This window comes from Macaca mulatta, chromosome 15 (assembly GCF_049350105.2).
Source record: "Macaca mulatta isolate MMU2019108-1 chromosome 15, T2T-MMU8v2.0, whole genome shotgun sequence".
NCBI lineage: Eukaryota > Metazoa > Chordata > Mammalia > Primates > Cercopithecidae > Macaca > Macaca mulatta.
In genome coordinates, this window is record NC_133420.1 from 66,524,170 (window position 1) to 66,544,352 (window position 20,183).

At 41.2% G+C, this 20,183-nt stretch overlaps 1 protein-coding gene across 2 annotated transcripts in view; it reads left to right on the forward strand.

Annotated features, from left to right (window-relative positions):
• The window catches only part of LOC114672773 (uncharacterized), a 201,376-nt gene that overhangs the window by 104,744 nt on the left and 76,449 nt on the right, over positions 1-20,183 (forward strand). Inside the window, exons 5-7 of one of the 2 annotated variants that reach the window (XR_013404792.1) lie at positions 4,241-4,354; positions 6,420-6,513; positions 11,125-11,253. The exons of the other annotated variant lie outside the window; for it this stretch is intronic. The gene's annotated coding sequence lies outside the window, so the exon portion shown is untranslated. The remainder of the gene's footprint in view (positions 1-4,240; positions 4,355-6,419; positions 6,514-11,124; positions 11,254-20,183) is intronic. 2 annotated transcript variants of the gene reach the window in all.

Here is a 20,183-nt window from a genome sequence, read left to right on the forward strand (position 1 = left end):
TGGGAGGTGGAGGCTGTGGTGAGCCAAGATCGTGCCACTGCACTCCAGCTGAGGCTGCTGAGCAAGACTTCATCTCCAAAAAAAGACAAAAAACTAAAAACTAAAAACAAACAAACAAAAAAATAGGTAATCCCGAAATGTATCTGATAATTTAGTATTTGATAAAAAACGAAATCTCAAATAAGTGAGGAAAAGACAGATTTTTTAAATAAAGGGTTCAGGACAACTGTCTGACCATTTGGCAAAAATAACATCAGGTCCCTTCACCAGAATGAATTTGGGACAGCTTTATACTTTCAATATTAAAAAAATGAAACTTTAGAAGTACTAGAAGGAAATACCCACATGTGATTATATAACACCACAATGAACATCAACAGACACATGGGTACTTGGGAAAAGTTATTTTTAACATTATCTCTTATGAGTATAACTAACAAACAAAAGAGTTCAGGCTGATATCCATAGTCTAGTGGATGTTAGTAATGTAAATGTCATAATGAATAGCTTCTAGTCTATAATATAGACAAGTTTATGGACAACTACATTTATTTTTATTTTATTTTACTTTTATTTTTATTTTTTTTGAGATGGAGTCTCACTCTGTCCCCCAGGCTGGAGTGCAGTGGCGTGATCTCGGCTCACTGCAAGCTCCGCCTCCCAGGTTCACACCGTTCTTCTGCCTCAGCCTCCTGAGTAGCTGGGACTACAGGCACCTGCCACCACCCCCGGCTAATTTTTTGTATTTTTTAGTAGAGAGGGGGTTTCATTCTGTTAGCCCGGATGGTCTCGATCTCCTGACCTTGTAATCCGCCTGCCTCGGCCTCCCAGAGTGCTGGGATTACAGGTGTGAGCCACTGCACCCGGCTAAATTTATTTTTAAATGTGACGTGTGTACAGGTGAATCTGATTTATTTGGAAGAAATATTTACCCTTTCTTTTTGGATAATTATGACCTGGCAGAATTCAGAAGTGTGGGTATCGCCAAGCTCACCTAGGCCGTATCTTTACTGTCTCTACCAACAGTGGCTCTGCTTTCACAGGAGGTGGAAGATGTGGATTTTTAATTTGTTCTGGATGAGAGATTTTACATCAAAATGAGCTGTGTGTCTTTTTGCAGCTGCTGTCATGTTGTTGGAGATTGCCACATCAAGTGACCCAGTCTCAGTAAGACTCTATTAAACACATTTTCAAGTGAACCATCAAGGAGTCCGTTTCTCAGTTGTTCAACTGTGAACAGTGTGCCCTGCCCTAGCCAGAGAATTATTTTGTGTCTGATTTGTTCATATGTGTTTAAGAAAGAATAAGATATATGTCTGTATCTATATATGCATACATACATGGATGTATGCATAGATACACATAATACATATTTTAGTATATATTTGGAATAGCATATGCTTTTGGTTTGAAAACGTCTCATACTGTAAAGTCTTCTGGCTATTAGGGTGAGTTTCCCCTATCCAAATTTAGGTATATTGAGTTGAAGGAGACCGTAACTAAAAATACTCTGGCTCCATCCGGAACATGGGGATCCTCTGGGATTTGTTTCAATTGACCACATTCCTATCATAATGATTTTGAGCATGGATTTTGTTCCCCAGGATGTGAGTCTTCCAAAAAATTATTCTGCTAGGTTTTGTTTATTTGTTTTAAGAAATTTACCTCCAGATTTATAAATTCTTATGGGTCAGAAATATACACATTTTCAACACAGATCAAAACTGTCATAAAGCTGTTGTTTATAAGAGAAATACGGGGTGAGTGAGGTAGGGCCTGGTTCTTTGAAATTGTTTTTCACTGCATTATTTGAAATGTAAACCCTTGGTAATTGTGTATGTTAACCAATAATTTCGTGTGCTTCTAATTGCCATTTAACAGATAAATTAAGAGGTGTGGGAATGTCAACCAGCACAAGCTAACATTATTAATTGATCTTGCTGCTTTATTTTTATTTTTATTTTTGAGACAGTGTCTAGCTCTGTCACCCAGGCTGGAGTGTAGTGGCGTGATTGTGGCTCACTGCAGCCTCAACCTCCTGGACTCAAGCCATCCTTCCACCTCAGTCTTCTGAAATGCTAGGACTACAGGCACATAACACTGTGCTTGGCTGATTCATTTTTTTGTGGAGACAGGGTCTCCCCCTGTTGCCCAGGCTGGTCTGATCTTACTGCTTTTAAATAAATGCAAAGAGGAACAGAAGGAGAGATGAAAGTATATAATAAGAAAAATCTGGCCGGGTGCGGTGGCTCAGGTCTGTAATCCCAGCACTTTGGGAGGCCGAGGCAGGTGGATCATCTGAGGTCAGGAGTTTGTGACCAGCCTGGCCAACATGGTGAAACCCTGTCACTACTAAAAAATACAAAATTAGCTGAGCGTGGTGGCACATGCATGTAATCCCAGCTACTTGGGAAGCTGAGGCAGAAGAATCGCTTGAACCCAGGAGCTGAAGATTGCAGTGAGCCGAGATCGCATCACTGCACTCCAGCCTGGGCAACAAGAGCAAAATTCATCTCAAAAATAAAATAAAAATTAAAAAAAGAAAGAAAGAAAAGAAAAATCTGCCTCAACTTTCAGATCAGAAAAATCATGACATTTTGACTGTAACGGAGAATTCACTTTATGCCAATTATGACATTATTTGGGTTCATACACTGTTTCAATTTCCCCCAATCATCTGGTTACCACCAGCTGCAATGTATGTTTAAGTAAATTAATTTTCAACAATAACCTTGTAGTTGCAATCTAAGTGTAGTTCCACAGAGACCCAAAACAAAACCAATGAAAAACTTACCATTCTTCATGAAGTCACCATTTGTTGTTTGTATCTGAAAGAGCACTCTCTCAGACAAATGCAGAAGAGTGAGGTCATTTCTATACAGAGCAATAAGCATAGATGGAACTAGTCTACGTCAGGGACTAGGCTGACTGCACCCTGTCCTCCACAGGAGGGAGCCGAGTATGTGTGTGGGGAGTAAGGGACCGACCAGTGTTGTTAGAAGCCGTCAGTCTGTGCTGGGGAGCCCGTGGAATACCTGATGTCTAGGAGGGGCCTTTTGGTGGAGATTCGTAAATGACAGGTTGTGGAAGCCACAGTTAATCAGAAAGGAGCGCTGTTACCTCTTAAATGGTGGGGATGACACAGTGGAAAGAAGGAGACACACATGGGTCGCAGAATGGACTTTTCTTTCTGTCTTGGTTAATTAAGGCACTTAGAAAAGGCTCTAGAGTGGATTTCATATGAGCAGGCCTAATTTGCAGTGTAATTCTAAGTGCTGTTTAACAGATAAATGGATCCACTTGCTAATTTGAACCCCCCCTTTTTTTTTCCTGTCAGGAGGAGACTCAGGGGTTGAATCAACCATCTTAGCTTGTCCCTTTGGGGGCATCTAGGAGTCACCTTATAGATTATTTGTGCCATTTTATTTTCAGACAAGGCAACTGAGATTAAGAGACCTGTTTAAGACTCCAGCTCACTCTCTCATTCTCATTTAGTTCTCTGGTGGAAGGATATAAATTCAGCCCTTAGCTCCCCGTTCCTCTTTCTCCAACACTTCTTCCATTATGATTTTGGGTGATGTCAATATCCCAAAGGACGATGTGTCCAATATCTGGCCCATCAGTTCTTCGACCCCATCTTCTGCCGTGGTCTTTTCCTTCATTTTGCCTCAGCTACTCATTCTGTATAACAGCGAGACAGTTTCATTACCCATCATTGGATCTTCTTCACAATTTCAATGTCAACATTTCACTCTTTGGCTTCCTGCTCCTATTTTTCTAGCAAATTCCCTTTAGTTTCCCAGTTCCACCAATGGATCAGGCTGGGACATCCAACCCATTGACTTGACTGCCTCTCACTCCTCCCATGCCTCCTTTTCTGAACCTGGCTTAGATTCCATGGTCCAACATTGATACAGACTCACTTGCCTATGTTCTCTTCTTCCATTGTCTTATCACCAACTATTGAATTACATATGTTTGGTTGATCGCTATCTTCTCCACAGACTATACATTCTTTGCTCCTTGCTGTAGCCCAAGTGCCCAGAACATAGTTGGCACAAGGTAGGTACTCAATAAATATTAGTTGAATGAATTAATAAATCAGTGAAGGTGAGAGTAGCTTTCAGAAGGGTCAAATTATATTTTTGCTGTAGAGTAGTTGAGCACATGGTTCTGTTTTAATTATTTTGAATGCTATGTTATTTCTATTTTTCTTCATTTCTTTTCTCCCCTCCCTTAGAAAGAAGAGCGTTTTTCTGAAGAACAATCCCTTTTGTTTTCCTCTTGAGGAGCTGATCACAGGGAAGCCTGAGAGTCACTGTCCTTGCCCCTCAGAGTATGCAGAGGGCAGGAGGTAAGGAGGGAAAGATTATTTGATGGGTGCTGACTCAGAAGCCATCCCATTGTCTAACCACAAGCTCATGGTTATGTCTTGGAAAGAGATATGTCAACAGGAGTAAGCTGTTGCCTTAAGTAACAATTTCTCGGTGTCTTTCTGGCTTTTTGGAATCTACCTCCAGGTGCAGATGATTCAGTAGGCAATCGGAATATGTGTTAGGAGCTTGGGGTAGAGGCTCAGATGGAGGGAGAAATTTGGGAACCAGCACTGTAGGGTTATAATGCAGATGTAGATGAAGATGTAACCTTCTCAGGGAGAATGTTTACAGAAAGAGCAGAGAGAGGAGCCATGGCAAAATCCTGAGATGTGAGCCCAGCATTCCCAGAGAGCTGTGGTGCCATCAGAGCATGATGACAAAAAGACACGTGATGAAACAAAGCAAGCACGTTCACATATGCAGCATGCACCATCGCACACACAGCTGTAGTGCCGTAACACCTGTTGCTTGGAGATTTAGACACTCATATAGGCTTATTATAATTTGTCTAATTGACAGGAATTAATTTACTAAAACATAAAATGAGAATTGTAACTTTGAAAGGGAGAGTGGTAGAGTGGAAAGGACCAGCCAGTAGTGTTACAAAGCCTTTTTTTTTTTTTTTTTTTTTTGGAGGTGAGGTCTCACTCTGTCACCCTGCCTGGAGTACAGTGGTGCAAACTTGGTTCACTGCAACCTCTGCCTCCTGGCCACAAGCAATGCTCCCACCTCAGCCTTCTAAGCAGCTGGGACCACAGGTGTGTGCCATGATGCCAAGCTAATTTTTGTATTTTTGGTGGAGACAGGGTCTCACCATGTTACCCAGCCTGGTCTTGAACTCCTGAGCTCAAGCAATCTTCCCCCCTTGGCCTTACAAAGCTTTTTAATCTAGCTCTGGCCATGGCATTAATTGCCCTCCTGAGCTCAAATCCCAGGCCTGTGGCATTCTAGCATCTCTGGGCCTTGGTTTTCTCATCTTTGTTTATTTTTATATTTTTTGAGACAGGGTCTCTGTCTGTCACCCAGGCTGGAATGCAGTGGCCTGATCACGGCTCACAACAGCCTTGACCTCCCAGGTTCAAGCGATCCTTCTACTTCAGTCTCCAGAGTAGCTGGGATCACAGGTGTGCACCATCATGCCCAGTTAATCTTTAAAATTGTTTTGTAGAGACAGGGTCTCACTATGTTGCTCAGGCTGGTCTCAAACTCCTGAGTTCAAGCAATCCTCCTGCCTTGGTCTCCCAAAGTGTTGGGATTACAGATGGGAGCCACTGCTCCTGGCCAGTTTTCTTAACTTTAAAATAAAAAAAATGGTTACTACTCAGTGAGTCCGAGGGGCAGACACAAGTAGCATATCAGAATTGGGAACAGTCCCCCATAAGAGCATGCATCATATGTGATCTGAAAAAGCACACTGGATTTTATCATCAAATTTTGTATTTGTAAAATGAACAAAAATTGTACATATTGATTTTGGAGTTCAAGCGACTGAAAGTAAAGCTCAACCAAATTTTCTTGGCTGTGGGACAAAGGTCAAAAGAGGCAGAGAAACCTGGGACTAGATGATTTACAAATTGTTCGATTCTGCAACTTTATTTATAATATTGACAAATCAATGTTTGATTGCTACTTTTAATCGCTGCACTTTATTAGGGGGTACAGGAAAAACAGCTCATTCCAAAGACCTGTGTTTCAGCAAATAAAGAATCTTTAAACAAAATAAATCCCAACAAAGATAGTGTGGCAGACATGATGACGCCCCTGGTAAGCCTTCTTCATGAACTGTACACAAGTAGCTGATTGAGGCTCACTTGTTCAGGTATGGATTTGCCATAGCATTCAGGGTAAGGCTCAGTGGTGCACTCCCTCACAGGGAGCACTCAGCTGGCTTGGTTATTAGATCCCAAGCAGGTAATAATTACAAGCCCAGTAGCTCCCTACTGAAATTCCCCTACCTTCTAGGAGCTTTCAAAGAGTCAGAAATTAATACACAGGGAGCAACGTGTTCCTATGAAGTACTTTCCCTTTGTGATTAATGCTTAGATGGAGAAGTACGGCAAACACCTGAAAGCATTTGTGGCAGAAAGGACCCATGACCTAATCCATGAAAAACACAAAACGGACCACCTGCTCTGTAGTAAGTAATGCCATATTGAAGTACAATGTCAATAATAAAAGCTGATTTGGTTAGTTCATGTATTTCTACTTAACTTGTTTCTCTGAAGTACTCTTTTCTGAGAGCTAATTGTTGAAGCCATGGAAATGACAATTTTACATCTTTGTTGTAGAATTTTATGTTCTGCTTACATGGAGTTTTAAGGATCAGTTCTCATTTTTACTAGGATTTCAGTAATTCTCAGTCCTTTTAGCAGAAGTTACTGTGCATCAAAGGGTAAAGGTAAAAGACAAATCTCTACCTCAAATGCCAACGAAATAATTTCATATCAACACTGGATCTCGGGCAGCTGTGCATGAGTCTTGGAAGGAAGTGTCCAGACTCTGGGGAAGTGGAGCTGAGAGAGCAGCCCTCCTTGGAGGCTGCAGGGCAGGCACTCAGGCAGGTTGAGGATTCCAACCCTCATGGTGGAAGGGAACCGGTGTAACATAGACACGGATCAGATCTTTTGTTGTGAAGTGAACTGGAACTGGACAAGTATCCCAGCTCCACTTTCTTCTAGATTCATGACCTTGGGCAAGTCACTTTGTGAGCTTCAATTTATTTATCCTATGAAATAGGTTTAGAAGCTATACCTACTCCATAGAAGTATCATTCATACTAAATGAGTTAATGCATGTAACACTCAGAAAATGCTTGGTACAAATGCAGTAATAGATGCAATTACTATTATTATTTATAAGTGAGTCAACTAGGATCTTTATTTTAATGATCTACCAAACCAAGGAAGCAAGTCAGTAGCAGGTACCTGGCAGAGAGAGTGGCCGTCACATCCCCAGGCTTAGGTGCTAATATGGTTTGGCTCTGTGTCCCCACCCAAATCTCATCTTGAATTGTAATTCCTATGTTTGGAGGTAGGGATGTGATGGAAGGTGGTTGGAACATGGGGGTGGTTCCCCCATCCTGTTCTCATGATAGTGAGGGAGTTCTCACGAGAACTGATGGTTTTAAGTGTTTGGCAGCTCCTCCTTCCTTCAGTCTCTCTCTTGCTGCCTTGTGAAGAAGGTGTCTGCTTTCCCTTTGCCTTCTGCCGTGCTTGAAAGTTTCCTGAAACCTCTCCAGCCATGTAGAACTGTGAGTCAATTAGATCTCTTTCCTTTGTAAATTACCCAGTCTCAGGCATTTCTTCATAGCAGTGTGAAAACAGACTAATACAGGTACGTAGGAAAGGCCCACCAGCATCTCAACAGATTGTTCCCATTATCTCCGGGTCCAAAGTTTTCTGTCCTCTGCCCTGGTTTATAATCTTTTTGGGTGGGCTAGGATTGCCCAGAATGTACCAGGCATAGAGGTTCCCCATGTGTTACTGTAGAAAGCCCAGCTCCCCCTTGCACAGAATTTCCACATTACCATCCTCTGGGGGCTTTTATAATAAACTAATGCCTGTGCCCCAACTCTCAGATATTTTGCTATAATTATTTGGGGAGAAGATTCAGGCATTGGTATTTTAAAAGCTCACTGGTGGATTCTAATATGCAACCAGCTTGAAAAACTACTGACTAGTAGTTTAATAAGTAAACTAAGCATTGTTTTAATGCACTAAAATCAGTAAACATCTGGTAGCACAATAGTTGCCAAACCCATAATTCTTTAGTAACCAATTGGGATAATTGGTTCTTCTTTTTGACCTCTTTTCAGCACTGGACATGGCTGACCTCTCTCTTCTTTTTGAAACTCTCTCCTCCGTAGATTTCCCTACTCCCTCTCACCTGGTTCACCTCCCACTGCTCAGCTTGTTCCTTCTCAGTCTTTTCAGCAACTTTGCATCTTTCATACGCGTTGGACATTGACAGTTGTTCTTTGGGTCTATTCCTGGCATGCTTTTTATTCATTCTAAACCCTCTGATTTAGGCTGGGTGTGGTGGCTCATGCTTGTTATCCCAGCACTTTGGGAGGCTGAGCTGGGTGGATCACCCGAGGTCAGGAGTTTGAGACCAGCCTGACCAACATGGTGAAACCCAGTCTCTACTAAAAATACAAAAATTAGCCAGATGTGGTGGCATGTGTCTGTAGTCCCAGTTACTTAGGAGGCTGAGACAGGAGAATTGCTTGAACTGGGGAGGTGGAGGTTGCAGTGAGCCAAGATTGCGCCACTGTACTCCAGCCTGGTCGGTAGAGCACGACTCAAAATAAAATAAAATAAAATAAAATAAATAAATAAATAAATAAACAAATAAACAAACAAACCTTCTGATTTAGTTCCAGCTCCCAGTTTCCACCACCACCTATATGCCAATGATTTCCATACTTGAAGTTTTAAGCCTCCATCTATCTTAGGATCCAGATATGTAATTCCAGGCATTGATATAGATATTTCTGGGCCACCAGAACTATAGCTGTTCAGCAATCTTTTTATCTATCCCTAATTGCCATGATGGCCATTACTAATCTTTACTTCTTTCCTTACATGCCTTTTTAATCTCATCTCTCCTCATTCCCAACGAATCACCTGGCTTTACCACCATGTCTTCCCAATTACAAGTTATAAAGTATGAAACTGACCGACTTCCAACTATCATGAAACTTACCAAATTAAGGCCCATCTCTACCTCGTTTCTTATTCTGCAAACAGAAGAGCTGTGCCTTCGACTTTCTGAGGCCAACTTCTTCACTTGGGTTCTGGAACCCATTCTTCTGCTTCCTTTTATTTAGACATTGCACAAATACTTACTAATTATCTGCTCTGTGTTAGGCATTGTAATAGGCAGACAATACAGCAGTTCACAAGGACTTATAGTCTAGTGGAGGAAGACAGAAAAGGCACCGACTAGTAAATAAATATGTGATACATCAGGTGATGATAAATGCAAGAAGGAGAGTAAAACCATGTAAGGAGTGAGAGAGTGACTGGGGCTGCTGTTTTCTATGGTGTGGCCAGAACCGTAAATGAACTGAGTGACTTCTAGGGGCAGAGGGGCAGGAGGGGCAGAGGTAGGAAAATTGTTGGCAAATTTGAGGGACAGCGAGGGGCTGGTGAGTGAGATGGTGGGGTAAAGAAGTAGAAGATAAAGTATAACAGGTAGTTGGGACAAACTTAAGCATGGCTTTGGACACTTTAGTAAGGACTGCAGATTTCTGAGTGCTGTGAGAAGCACTTGGAGGGTTGAGCAAAGGAAAAATATGATCTAACTTCTGTTTTATAATGAATGCTTTGGTTGCTGAATAAAGAAGATGGTAAGAGAGGTAAATGTGGAGCCAGAGTGCCCAGTTAGGAGGTTAAGTCCATAGGAAGGGTAATGCTGGCTTCAACTGAAGATGTAGCAATAAATTAGTGAGAAGCGGTCTAATAAAGGATTATTTTAGAGTTAGATATTATAGCATTTGCTCTTGGATTAGCTCTTGGATGTGCGATGTGAATGGAAGGAATCAAAGATGCTTTGTATATTTTTGGCTTGAGCCATTGAGAACATGGAGTTGCTGTTTCTTAAAGTCTTGGAGAGAAGTTACTTTTGGGAAGAAAAATCAAGATTTAGGACATGTTATTTTAAGAAGACTATTAACTATTCAAGTGGGGATGTCAGTTAAGCATTGGCTATACAAATTTGAAGTTCAAGGAGTTCCAGGCTAGGTGTATACATTTGAGAGTAATCAGCATATACTGATAGATTGTGTATTTAAACTATGAGACTGTATGAGCTCCCCTAGGACAGTGAATATAGATACAGAAGAGAAGAGATCTGCCTGCTGCACTCTGTGGTCCCTCAATGTTGAGGCCTGGGAGAGAGAGAAAAGACAAGCCAGCATGGAGGACTGTGATAGGGTGGCAGGAATCAAGATTAGGTAGTGTCTCCAAAGTTAAGTGAGGAAAGTACCTCCCGCAGAAGGGAATGAACTGTGGTCAACTGTGTTAAATACTGTGGCTGGCCAAGCAAGGTAAAGTTGATTCTTAAATCAACCTCTGCATGTGACAATTGAGAGATTGCTGGTGGCCTTAACAAGAGCAGTTTCCAGGTAGCATGGAGGAGAAAAAGCCTGCTTTGGAGTGTGTTCGGGGGACAATAGGGCAAGAGGAAGTGGAGGGAGACCGCAAGTTTGGGCAACTCTTCTCAGAAGTTTTGCTCTAAAGAGGAGTAGAGAAATGAAACTGTAGCTTGAGTAGTCAACAGACTTTTATTAAATTTAGGAGATGCAATAGCTAAAGGAAGGACCCAGTAGAAAGGCAATCATTAGTGTGCCTTGCCCTATCAGTTATTTTCTTTCTCCGTTGCATCCCATAACCCCAGTGTCTCCTTTGGTTCTAACTCTTTCACCTCAGTTTATCAATATGTGCAGTCTTCCTTTCTTTTAATTAAGTGAAATGTCAGGAATTTCAGAGCCAGACCATCCTGAGTTCAGAGTTGGCTTCTGCCGCTTTCTTGGCTGTGTGACTCAATCCCTTTGAGCCTCTGTATTTTCATCTGTAAAATGTGGGAGGTAACCCTAATGAGTCTATTGTGAAAATTAAGTGAGATGATGATAAGAAACTTTGTGCCTAGTTTTTAATAGGAGTGCCGCAAATGTTCTCCTACAAAAGAGCAGAGCAGGGAGGTTTATTAAATTAAATTAATTAATTAATTCATTCATTTTTTTTAGAGGTGATGTCTCACTCTGCCACCCAAGCTAGAGTGCAGTGGCACAACCATAGCTTACTGCAGCCTTGAACTCCTGGCTTCAAGCAATCGTCCCACCTCAGCCTCCCAATGTGCTTTATAGGGATTACAGGTAGGTGTGAGCCACCATGGCCGGCCGGTAGGGGGGTTTAATTTGAAGTTCCTCATCCCAAAGTAAATTTGTTTTCTGTTCTCTTGTCTAAATAATTTGAAAAAGTAGTATCTACTCAATGATTCCTCTCCACTTCTCATTTGCTCCTCAACCCTTTGCAATCTGCACCCTCATCACTCTATAGGAACTGTCCTCGCCAAGCCCACGACTTATGCCAAGCCCACGACTTATGCCAACAATTACTTTTCAGTCCTCACCCTAGGTCACATCTCTAAAAACTTGAGAAAGTTATCACTCTTTCCTTTTTGTCCTTTGGCTTCAAGGACACAATGCTATTTTGTTTCTCCTCCATCTTCTCTGACTCAAGGAAGGTCTACAACATACAGGTTCAAACCAAGGCATATGGGCAACCTGGGAAGTCCCAAAGTTTTCTGTCCTTTAAAACTGTTTTATTGGCTAGACATGGTGGCTCATGCCTGTAATCCCAGCACTTTGGGAGGCCAAGGCAGGTGGATCACAAGGTCAGGAGTTCGAGACCAATCTGGCCAACATATTGAAACCCCATCTCTACTAAAAATACAAACAATTAGCCAGGTGTGGTGGTGTGCACCTGCAATCCCAGTTACTCGGGAGCCTGAGGCAGGAGAATCGTGGGAACCCAGGAGGCGGAGGTTGTAGTGAGCCAAGATCACGCCATTGCATTCCAGCCCCAGTGACAATGTGAGACTCCATCTCAAAAAACAAAACAAAACAAAACTGTTTTATTTGAATGTTACCAGTATTGTGTTGTGGCTAAGAAAGAGGGCTCTAGATTTAGACTCCCTGGGTTTCAATTTCATCTCTTCCATTCTTGCTCACCTATAAAATTGACATCATAATGTCTACATCATAGGAGAGTTGTGAGCATTCACTGTTAGTCTGTGTAGTGTTTAGACAGTGCCTGGAGTAGAACAAGTGTTAGTGATGATGTTGATAATGACCATAGTGATGGTGGTGATGATGATAGAGAGAGGGAGGTAAGTACTGACTATATAGGATTGAAGGCAAAAAAGCCTCCCAGCTTCCACTACCCCAGCCCTACCCCAAGCAGTTCAGCTTTGGCCCCAAACCTACAGAGTCTACTGAGCAAAACAAAAGCCAAGTAGTTAATCTGACCTGTTTTTCTAGGAAGGCAGTTTGATGACTATGTTATTAGAGAGTATGTCCTTTAGAGGTATCATTGCTTTCCTAAGTGGGCTATCCAAGTATTCCATTCAGTTATGTACGGTAAGCCCCTCTAGAGGGATTTTTGGTAAATACATTTTTCTCCATTGATACAGTTCGGCTGCATCAATGGAGAAAATCTCATCTTGAATTATAGCTCCCGTAACTCCCACATGTTATGGGAGGGACTCGGCAGAATATAATTGAATCATGGGGGAGGTTTCCCCCATGCTGTTCTTGTGGTAGTGAATAGATCTCATGAAATCTGATGGTTTTATAAGGGGAAACCCCTTTCACTTGGCTCTCATTTCTCTCTTTGCCTGCTGCCTTCCATGTAAGACATGACTTGCTTCTTCTTGCCTTCCGCCATGATTGTGAGGCCTCCTCAGCCATGTGGAACTGTGAGTCCATTAATCCTCTTTCCTTTGTAAATTACCCGGTCCCGGGTATGTCTTTATTATCAGCCTGAGAACAGACTAATACATCCATTTTATTGCATTTACATGGATATTTTACCAACTGGTGATGCCTGATGACCCAGAGAGCTGCCCTGGATAAATAGCCCCCACAGTCCAACTCAATTCTGACAATGCCATAGTTTCTTTCAATGGCTCTTCTCTGCTTGACTTCCTCTAAATGCCTTATTACTTCCAAATATTGACGTTTACTAGAATGTCCTTGTTGGCTCTTTTGTCTGTTTATCTAAATTTGGTGCTCTAGACAGTCCATGTTGAAGTTTCAAGTGGCCCATGAATCCCTGAAATTACATGCAAAACTGGGTATATATGTGCATTTTTCTAGGAGAGGACCCATGTTTTCATCCATATTCTCAAAGGCAGCTCAAGAATGAAGAACCAAGCTAATCCAAGTTGTTCATTTTCATAAGCCTTTGGGGTCTTTGCCAGTCCTATTCTGTAGCCTGGATTAGTTAATCTCTTCCTTTTGGTGAGATGAATCACTTTCTAAATCTATATGAAATAAAAGATATCCCCCCTTTGGGTAGAAACATGTCAATACTTCCTATGTAACCCTTTAAACCTTCTCCTGGCCATGGCAAGCCTGACTTTTATATTCAAGTAGTATACATATGTGATTAACTGTACACATTTCTGTTTATCTAGCAGGATTATGTAATTCTTGTGTGGCATAACTAAATTTTATTCATTTTTATATCCCTCAGTGCCTAGTCCAGTGCTTGGGGCATGGTAGGTGCTCTGTTAATACTGATTAGAGGCCTGACTGCATTTTATATTCCTCAATTAACGATGAAGCAATATAGCCAGATCTTGCTGCATTGATAAGTATTTAGCATACAATATTACCAGGGTAGATTATGAATATGTAGAGCAAAAATCATATTGAGACAGAAATTCCTGAGGGAAATATATAAATATCACCCTTTTTCTTTCACAGAAAAAAATACAAAATTAGGTTTTCCACCGTTATTAGGCTCCAATAAATATTCATCCTTTATCCCTCCAGGGGGTCCCAAGCTTCCTGCAAGGGAAATGAGTGCTAAATGTGCCCAGTAAATCACTGTGATTGTTTTTACCCTGTAGACAGAATGGCCATCTTAGTTGACTTTTTTCTTCCGACAGCCTAACGATTCAAATAACTTAAGATTTTTAATCCTCAAGACTAAAGGAGGACATGGTAAAATTGTTCATGCACCACTTCCTGTTTAGAAAAAAACTCCCCATGAGGAAGGTAATAGCCACCTCTTGGGAGCAAAAAGCCCCACGACCTCCCCAAAGGGCAAAGCCCAGCTCTCTGAACTAACAATGCTGCCACTGCTCACAACAAGGAAATTGCAAATCACTGCGGGGTAGAAGCTCCGCCTGCTTAACGCACCCTGAGAGGTCCTGGTTCCCATAAGTATTTTAAGTTAGGGGAGGCATCAATCTCAATGACCAAAGTGCTAGATGAGTAAAGATCGATCCTAATGAGGTTGCAGGCAGAGCTTCCATTCCTCCAATTGACTCTCCTTTCTGTCCACTCCTAGCAGCACCCCTGACCCCATCTCAACAGTGGCCCTAGGGAAGACTGGGTTAAGGAATACACTTGACTTGGTACAAATCCACTGTGGCCCAGCAAAAAGTATATAAACCATACCCTACTTACTGTGTATGGAGGACAGAACAATCGAGAGTGCCAATGGTAAAAAATGATGCTGCAGGCATAACAATGGGCCCCCGTGTGTCTTTTTTCTTAAGGGTAATTAACTGTTCGGATTCATACCTAAAAACAGGCATGCTACTGAAACAAGTTGCTGATGACCTAAGACAAGGCCAACCTTGCCTGGCTGAGAGATACCTGAGTGTGTCCATCTTTTCAGGTAAATTAACATGACTGGCATTAGGATTTCAGCTCGAAAGGCAGACAGTTGGAGCAATCTACAGTGTTATGCAATTTGTGCGTGACTGGCAGTAGGTGGAGAGTAAATAATATCTGCAAAAGAAGAAAATGTAGGCATTTGAATCAAGTGGCAGCAAGCCTACCACTTAGGCATGTTGTTAATAAAATACGTTGGTGTGATTTGGTTAAGTCCCTCCACCCCCACCACCTTATTATTATTTTTTTTAACTTAAATCAATTTCTTACAGCTAGAAGGCATGCAGGTTAGCAAAAACAGCAGGAAATTGCTTTAGAATACTATACTTCATTTCAGGGAATGTTTCTTTTCTTTTTCTTTTTTTTAATCTGAAGTAAATAAGCCATATAGTTCTTCCCTGCTATAACAAAGCATACAATGACCCCATCTGTGATGAGGCAGAACCAGGGTTGCCTTGCATGGGGGAAAGTTTAGAAATTTCTGATAAAATCCCATAAATTGAAGTTGTAAGCTGTGAGGTGGAAGCCTTGCAGATGATTTGCAGTTTACTGCAGTTACTCAAAGCAGTCAGTTTCTAACTGGGGGTCAAGGGAGCTTCCTTGTTTTACAGATGGATAAACTGAGGCATAGAGTTTAAAGACCGGCTCTTTAGAGTTTAAAGCCATGCCATGTCATTGATACAGATTCCCTCCTGGGAGGAAAAAGACGAAAGACCCTCTCTCCAGCAGAGGCTAGTATAACCTCAAAGAAATCTGTCTGAAGATGTGAAAGCATCACTAACAACCAAAAAATAAAAGATTTTAGAAGGCTGTGGTGGGAGGATCACTTGAAACTAGGAGTTTAATACCAACCAGAGAAACAGAGAGAGCCTGTCTCTACAAAAAATACAAAACATTAGACGGGCATGGTGGCGAGTGCCTGTTGTCCTATCTACTCAAGAGGCTGAGGTGGGAAGATCACGTGAGCCCAGGAGTTCAAGGTCACAGTGAGCTACAATTAAGCCACTGCACTCTGGCCTGGATGACAGAGAGGAGACTATCTCAACAAACAAACAAACAAACAGACAGACAAACAAACAAACAGACAAACAAACAAAACTAGAATGTAGGTAGGAATCAGGATAACTGGGAAGCAAATTAATCTTGACCTGGGACTTCTCTAAATGAGTTTGCACAGCTGTCTCAATCTATGTAAATCTCTTGTTATATAAACCCACTCACTTGATCAACAGAAACAGGGGACTCCAGATGTTAGTGGATAGAGCTCTCATGCACCCAGCTTCCCTAGCTTTGAATATGCCAACACTGTCTAAAATGAAGCTAAGCAAAACCCAAACAAAACCAACACCCAAACACCAAAAGCAAACCCAAATGAAATCCCAACCAAACATGTTACAAACAACTAAGGATATTTTCTAAATCAATTAACTGACTCATAACTTTCTGGTCTCCCTGGCTCAGATTTCTGAGAGCTTTAAAAAATTGTGCCAAACAAGGAAGTACTATTGCTTAATTAGGTCTTGCCAATTATTTTGCCTGATTTTACTCTTTTTCTACCTCCTTGCTCCTTTCCAGTGACATAGTAGTCTTCCCTCAACTTTCCACACCAGCACACTGTATCAGGTAATGGACCTACTGGACAAGTTCTATACCACCTTTGGGAAAATTGTAGACCATTATGATGTCTACAACATGGAGATGATAGGAAATGCATGTGAGTGACTATTGATGTATGGGTAGGTATTCCCTTAGACATAGAATAATATTAATTTTTAGTGGAGACAAAGCTTGGAATTAATGGATAGTAACCATTTATATAAACATTCTAACTTTCTTAAGTTGTATGCTCCTAGAAAGCAAATCTTCTTAGTAGCCTCAATTGTGCCTATGGCTTTTCTCATTGTTGGCCCCGAGGAAATGTCTACTGCTTTGATTTGAGAGCCATCCTTTTCAATAATAAGGGAAACAAACTAGTTTTATATTTTTATTTTTTGTGGTCAGACTTTCCGGCACTTAGCTCAATGGTCTCCAACCTTTTACTGACATAGGTGTTTTCCTTTCCTCATGGCCAGTGAGGAAAAGTAGTGAATTTTGAAAGACACACAGAACAAATATTTAGATAAAATTATAATATCAATAATCATTACCAATTGTAATTTCGTTTTTAATCGTATAAATTGAGAAGGGAACAATGAAATGTTTTGTTAGCCATCAGGCAAACTGAAAATAGATTTAGAAAGTATTTACGATTCATTTTTTCAATGCACAGTAATTGAAAAACCAGTATGTGCCAGGCACTGTGTTAACACTGGAGCTCTAAAGGGCATGAGGCTGAATGTGATAGATGGGTTCTCTGCCTTCAGGGTACAGTCTAGTAACACATAGAAGGACTGAGACCAATAACCATGTTGAAAAGGAAATGCTCCTTCTCCCGTCACCTTCATTATTCTACCTGCTGCTTGTGAAGGTTGCTGCGGTGAGTCACTGCAACCCACACAGTTCCTTTTCTTTCCATTCATTCCTGAAAAATACTGCATTATGAGGTTAATGTTGATGAAACTATTGTGTTCCTGCAATTCCTTGTGTTTCTTTTCATTACCATAAAACACTGCATCATGAAATTAAAGTTGCTATCGTACATGACAATATAATTAAACCACATTTGATTTGCATTTTACTATTATCTCTGGGCTTTTCTTCCTCTTGCCTCTAATTCAGAACCATTGAACAGGTGTTTAGACCCAAACCTGCTCCCAGCAAAGATAATAACTTTTAATATATCTAGCAATTAATGGGTAAATACAGGGCACTAACTACATAGTAAGCAGGGATTTTTATTTTTAATAACCCTCAGATTTAAAGGATTTCCCTTTATTCTCCAAAGGTAAGCTCATTATACAGAAGTGTGGGTGAGGGTCATAACACTATCTCTGGTGGCCACCGCTGAAGAAAAAAAAAAAGAAAATTGAAATAATCTTTTGGCTAAATTTGAAGTAAATTTTGCTTGGAGTTGATGAAAAATAGATTAAGTACTTAGGCATTTAGGATTTGACTGTAACTGACTTTCTGCTTTGTTTTGCTTCATGGATGTGCTGATTAACTTGTGTTTTGGTCAAAATCTGAAGTGATGCTGAATCTTAATCCTTTAATGCTGTCTGTTTTATTGTTGCACAATTTTATCATGCGTCATGTGAACTTTTATGCTTATGGTATATATCATCACAGCACTGGACAATAATGACTCACACAGTAGAATAATATAACCATACACTTGCATCCAGGGTAGTTAAAACATGGTAAGCTTTTCTCATGTCTTTATTAATAATGATTAAAAAATTAATTATTCGCCTCTGAGTTTGGCCAATGGAATCATCTGGAATGGTGTTATCTCATTGCATGAAAACTAACAATAAAACTGTCATGTATCAAATACTTAGCCATATGTCAGGCATTGTGCTAAGGGCTTGACATAGATTATTTGATTATGGTAAATATCTTCACAACATTTCTATAACCCAGATGTTATTATAATCCCCATTTCCCAGATGGGAATGCCAAGGCCCAGTTACTTGTCTAAGGTCACGTAGCTGATAAATGCAGAGTCAGGTACTTAGTCACAGGTACTAGATCTTAAACCTGTCTGATTTAAGAGCACATGCTACTGATCACTTACTACTTTGCTTCTTGTGACTGGTAGGGAATTTAGAGATTTACTCCAACTGACGAGGAACCTTAGGCCCAGGAAAGCTAAATGACTTAGCCAGGTTCCCTTTGTTAGCTGGCAAATTTGAGCCGCCCATGACTTAGATCTCCTTAGCTCATGTCCTTTTTGCTCAAGGTGAAATAGGCAATTTGGGCTATAGGAACATCTACACTTTCTCTTTATCAATATGGAAAACCCTAGAATTGTCCTGTCCTCTTCCTGGCTTTTTTGTCTTATATCCAGATGGCCAGTCAGCAAATCCTGTTGATCTTTTTACCACAGTGTCTTCCATGTGGTAGCACTTGTGTGAGATAATGGTTATGAGTCAGATTCCAGCTGGGTTCAAATCTCAGCTGTGCCACTTCCTGCTGGATGATTTTGGGCAAAGTAGTTTCTCTGTGCTTCAGTTTTTTGGTCTGTGAAATGGAGAGGAGAATGTTACCTGCCATATTAAGATTGTTTTGAGGATTAAAAGTACATGGAGCGCTTAGGATGCCTGGCATGGCATATGCTCAGTCATTGTTATTATTCACACAGCCTTTCCTTTTCTGCCTCAGGGCTGGTTCAGACCTTCATCTTCCCACATCTGGATGAAACACAGTCCTCTAAGCATCCTGTCTCTTACACTATTGTGAGATGAAGCTTATCTTGTTCTCTTGCTCAAGAATATAACTGCCTATGGCATCATATCCAGACTCTTCAGGCTTGCATTCAATGCCCCACGTAACTAACTTCTTCAGCCTTTGCGATGAGTTAAGACAACTGTGCAGTTTGAGGGAAGAGTCCTCATGTGACTTCCCTCACTTCTGACATCAGCTGCAAGTTTGGTGATGCCCTGGATCATCCTTATTTCAGACCAGCTGGCTACAAATTTAGGGACTCCCACAACCACCCTCAAGTTCAATAATTTACTAGAATGACTCACAGAACTCAAGGAAGTGCTGTACTTCTTATTGTAGTTTTATTACAGTAAAAGGGTACGAATTAAAATCAGCTAAGAGAGGAGACACATGGGGCAGAATCCAGGCGGGGTCTAGTGCCAGCTGCCAGTCATTTTCTCCCTATGACGTCATGGACAACACTGCTTCCTCCTGGTCACCCTGTGCAATGAGACACACAAAGTGTTGCCAACCATGAAAGATCACCTCAGCCTTTGGTGTTCAGAGATTTATTGGGGCCTGATCACATCCTGCCTGAGTGGCTGACCTTGAGTTTCCAGCCACTTCTGGAGATTGGAGATCAAGCTAATATCTTTAGTTGTTCCTCCAGAGGTCGTAAATGACACTGCGTGGCCCTCAGGCCACAATCACAAATCACATTGGTAGGCTGTCAGTAGCCAAAGCTCCCCAGCAACAAAGACTTAGGCAGGGCATTCTAGGGGCCTAGGAACCAACTCCCAGTACCTGAGGGTAAAAGCCAGACTTCTTTTTGGTAAGGTTAATTATTTACTACACAGCCTTATTTCCCATTGCTCTTCTACAGGACATCTCCACTCAAACAGTCCCATACCATGCAGTTGTTTTTTTTTTTCACCTGTAAATTTCTCCCTTTATTTCTAAAATGCAGAAACACTTTGCCTTCCATGAGGCTCAGCTTAAGTCTTACTTACCTCTAGAAACTTTGCCCAAAGCTTTTCTAATCACCCACTTTTCTAACTAGTTGGTATACGCCTTGTGTGGCTTTACAATGTGAC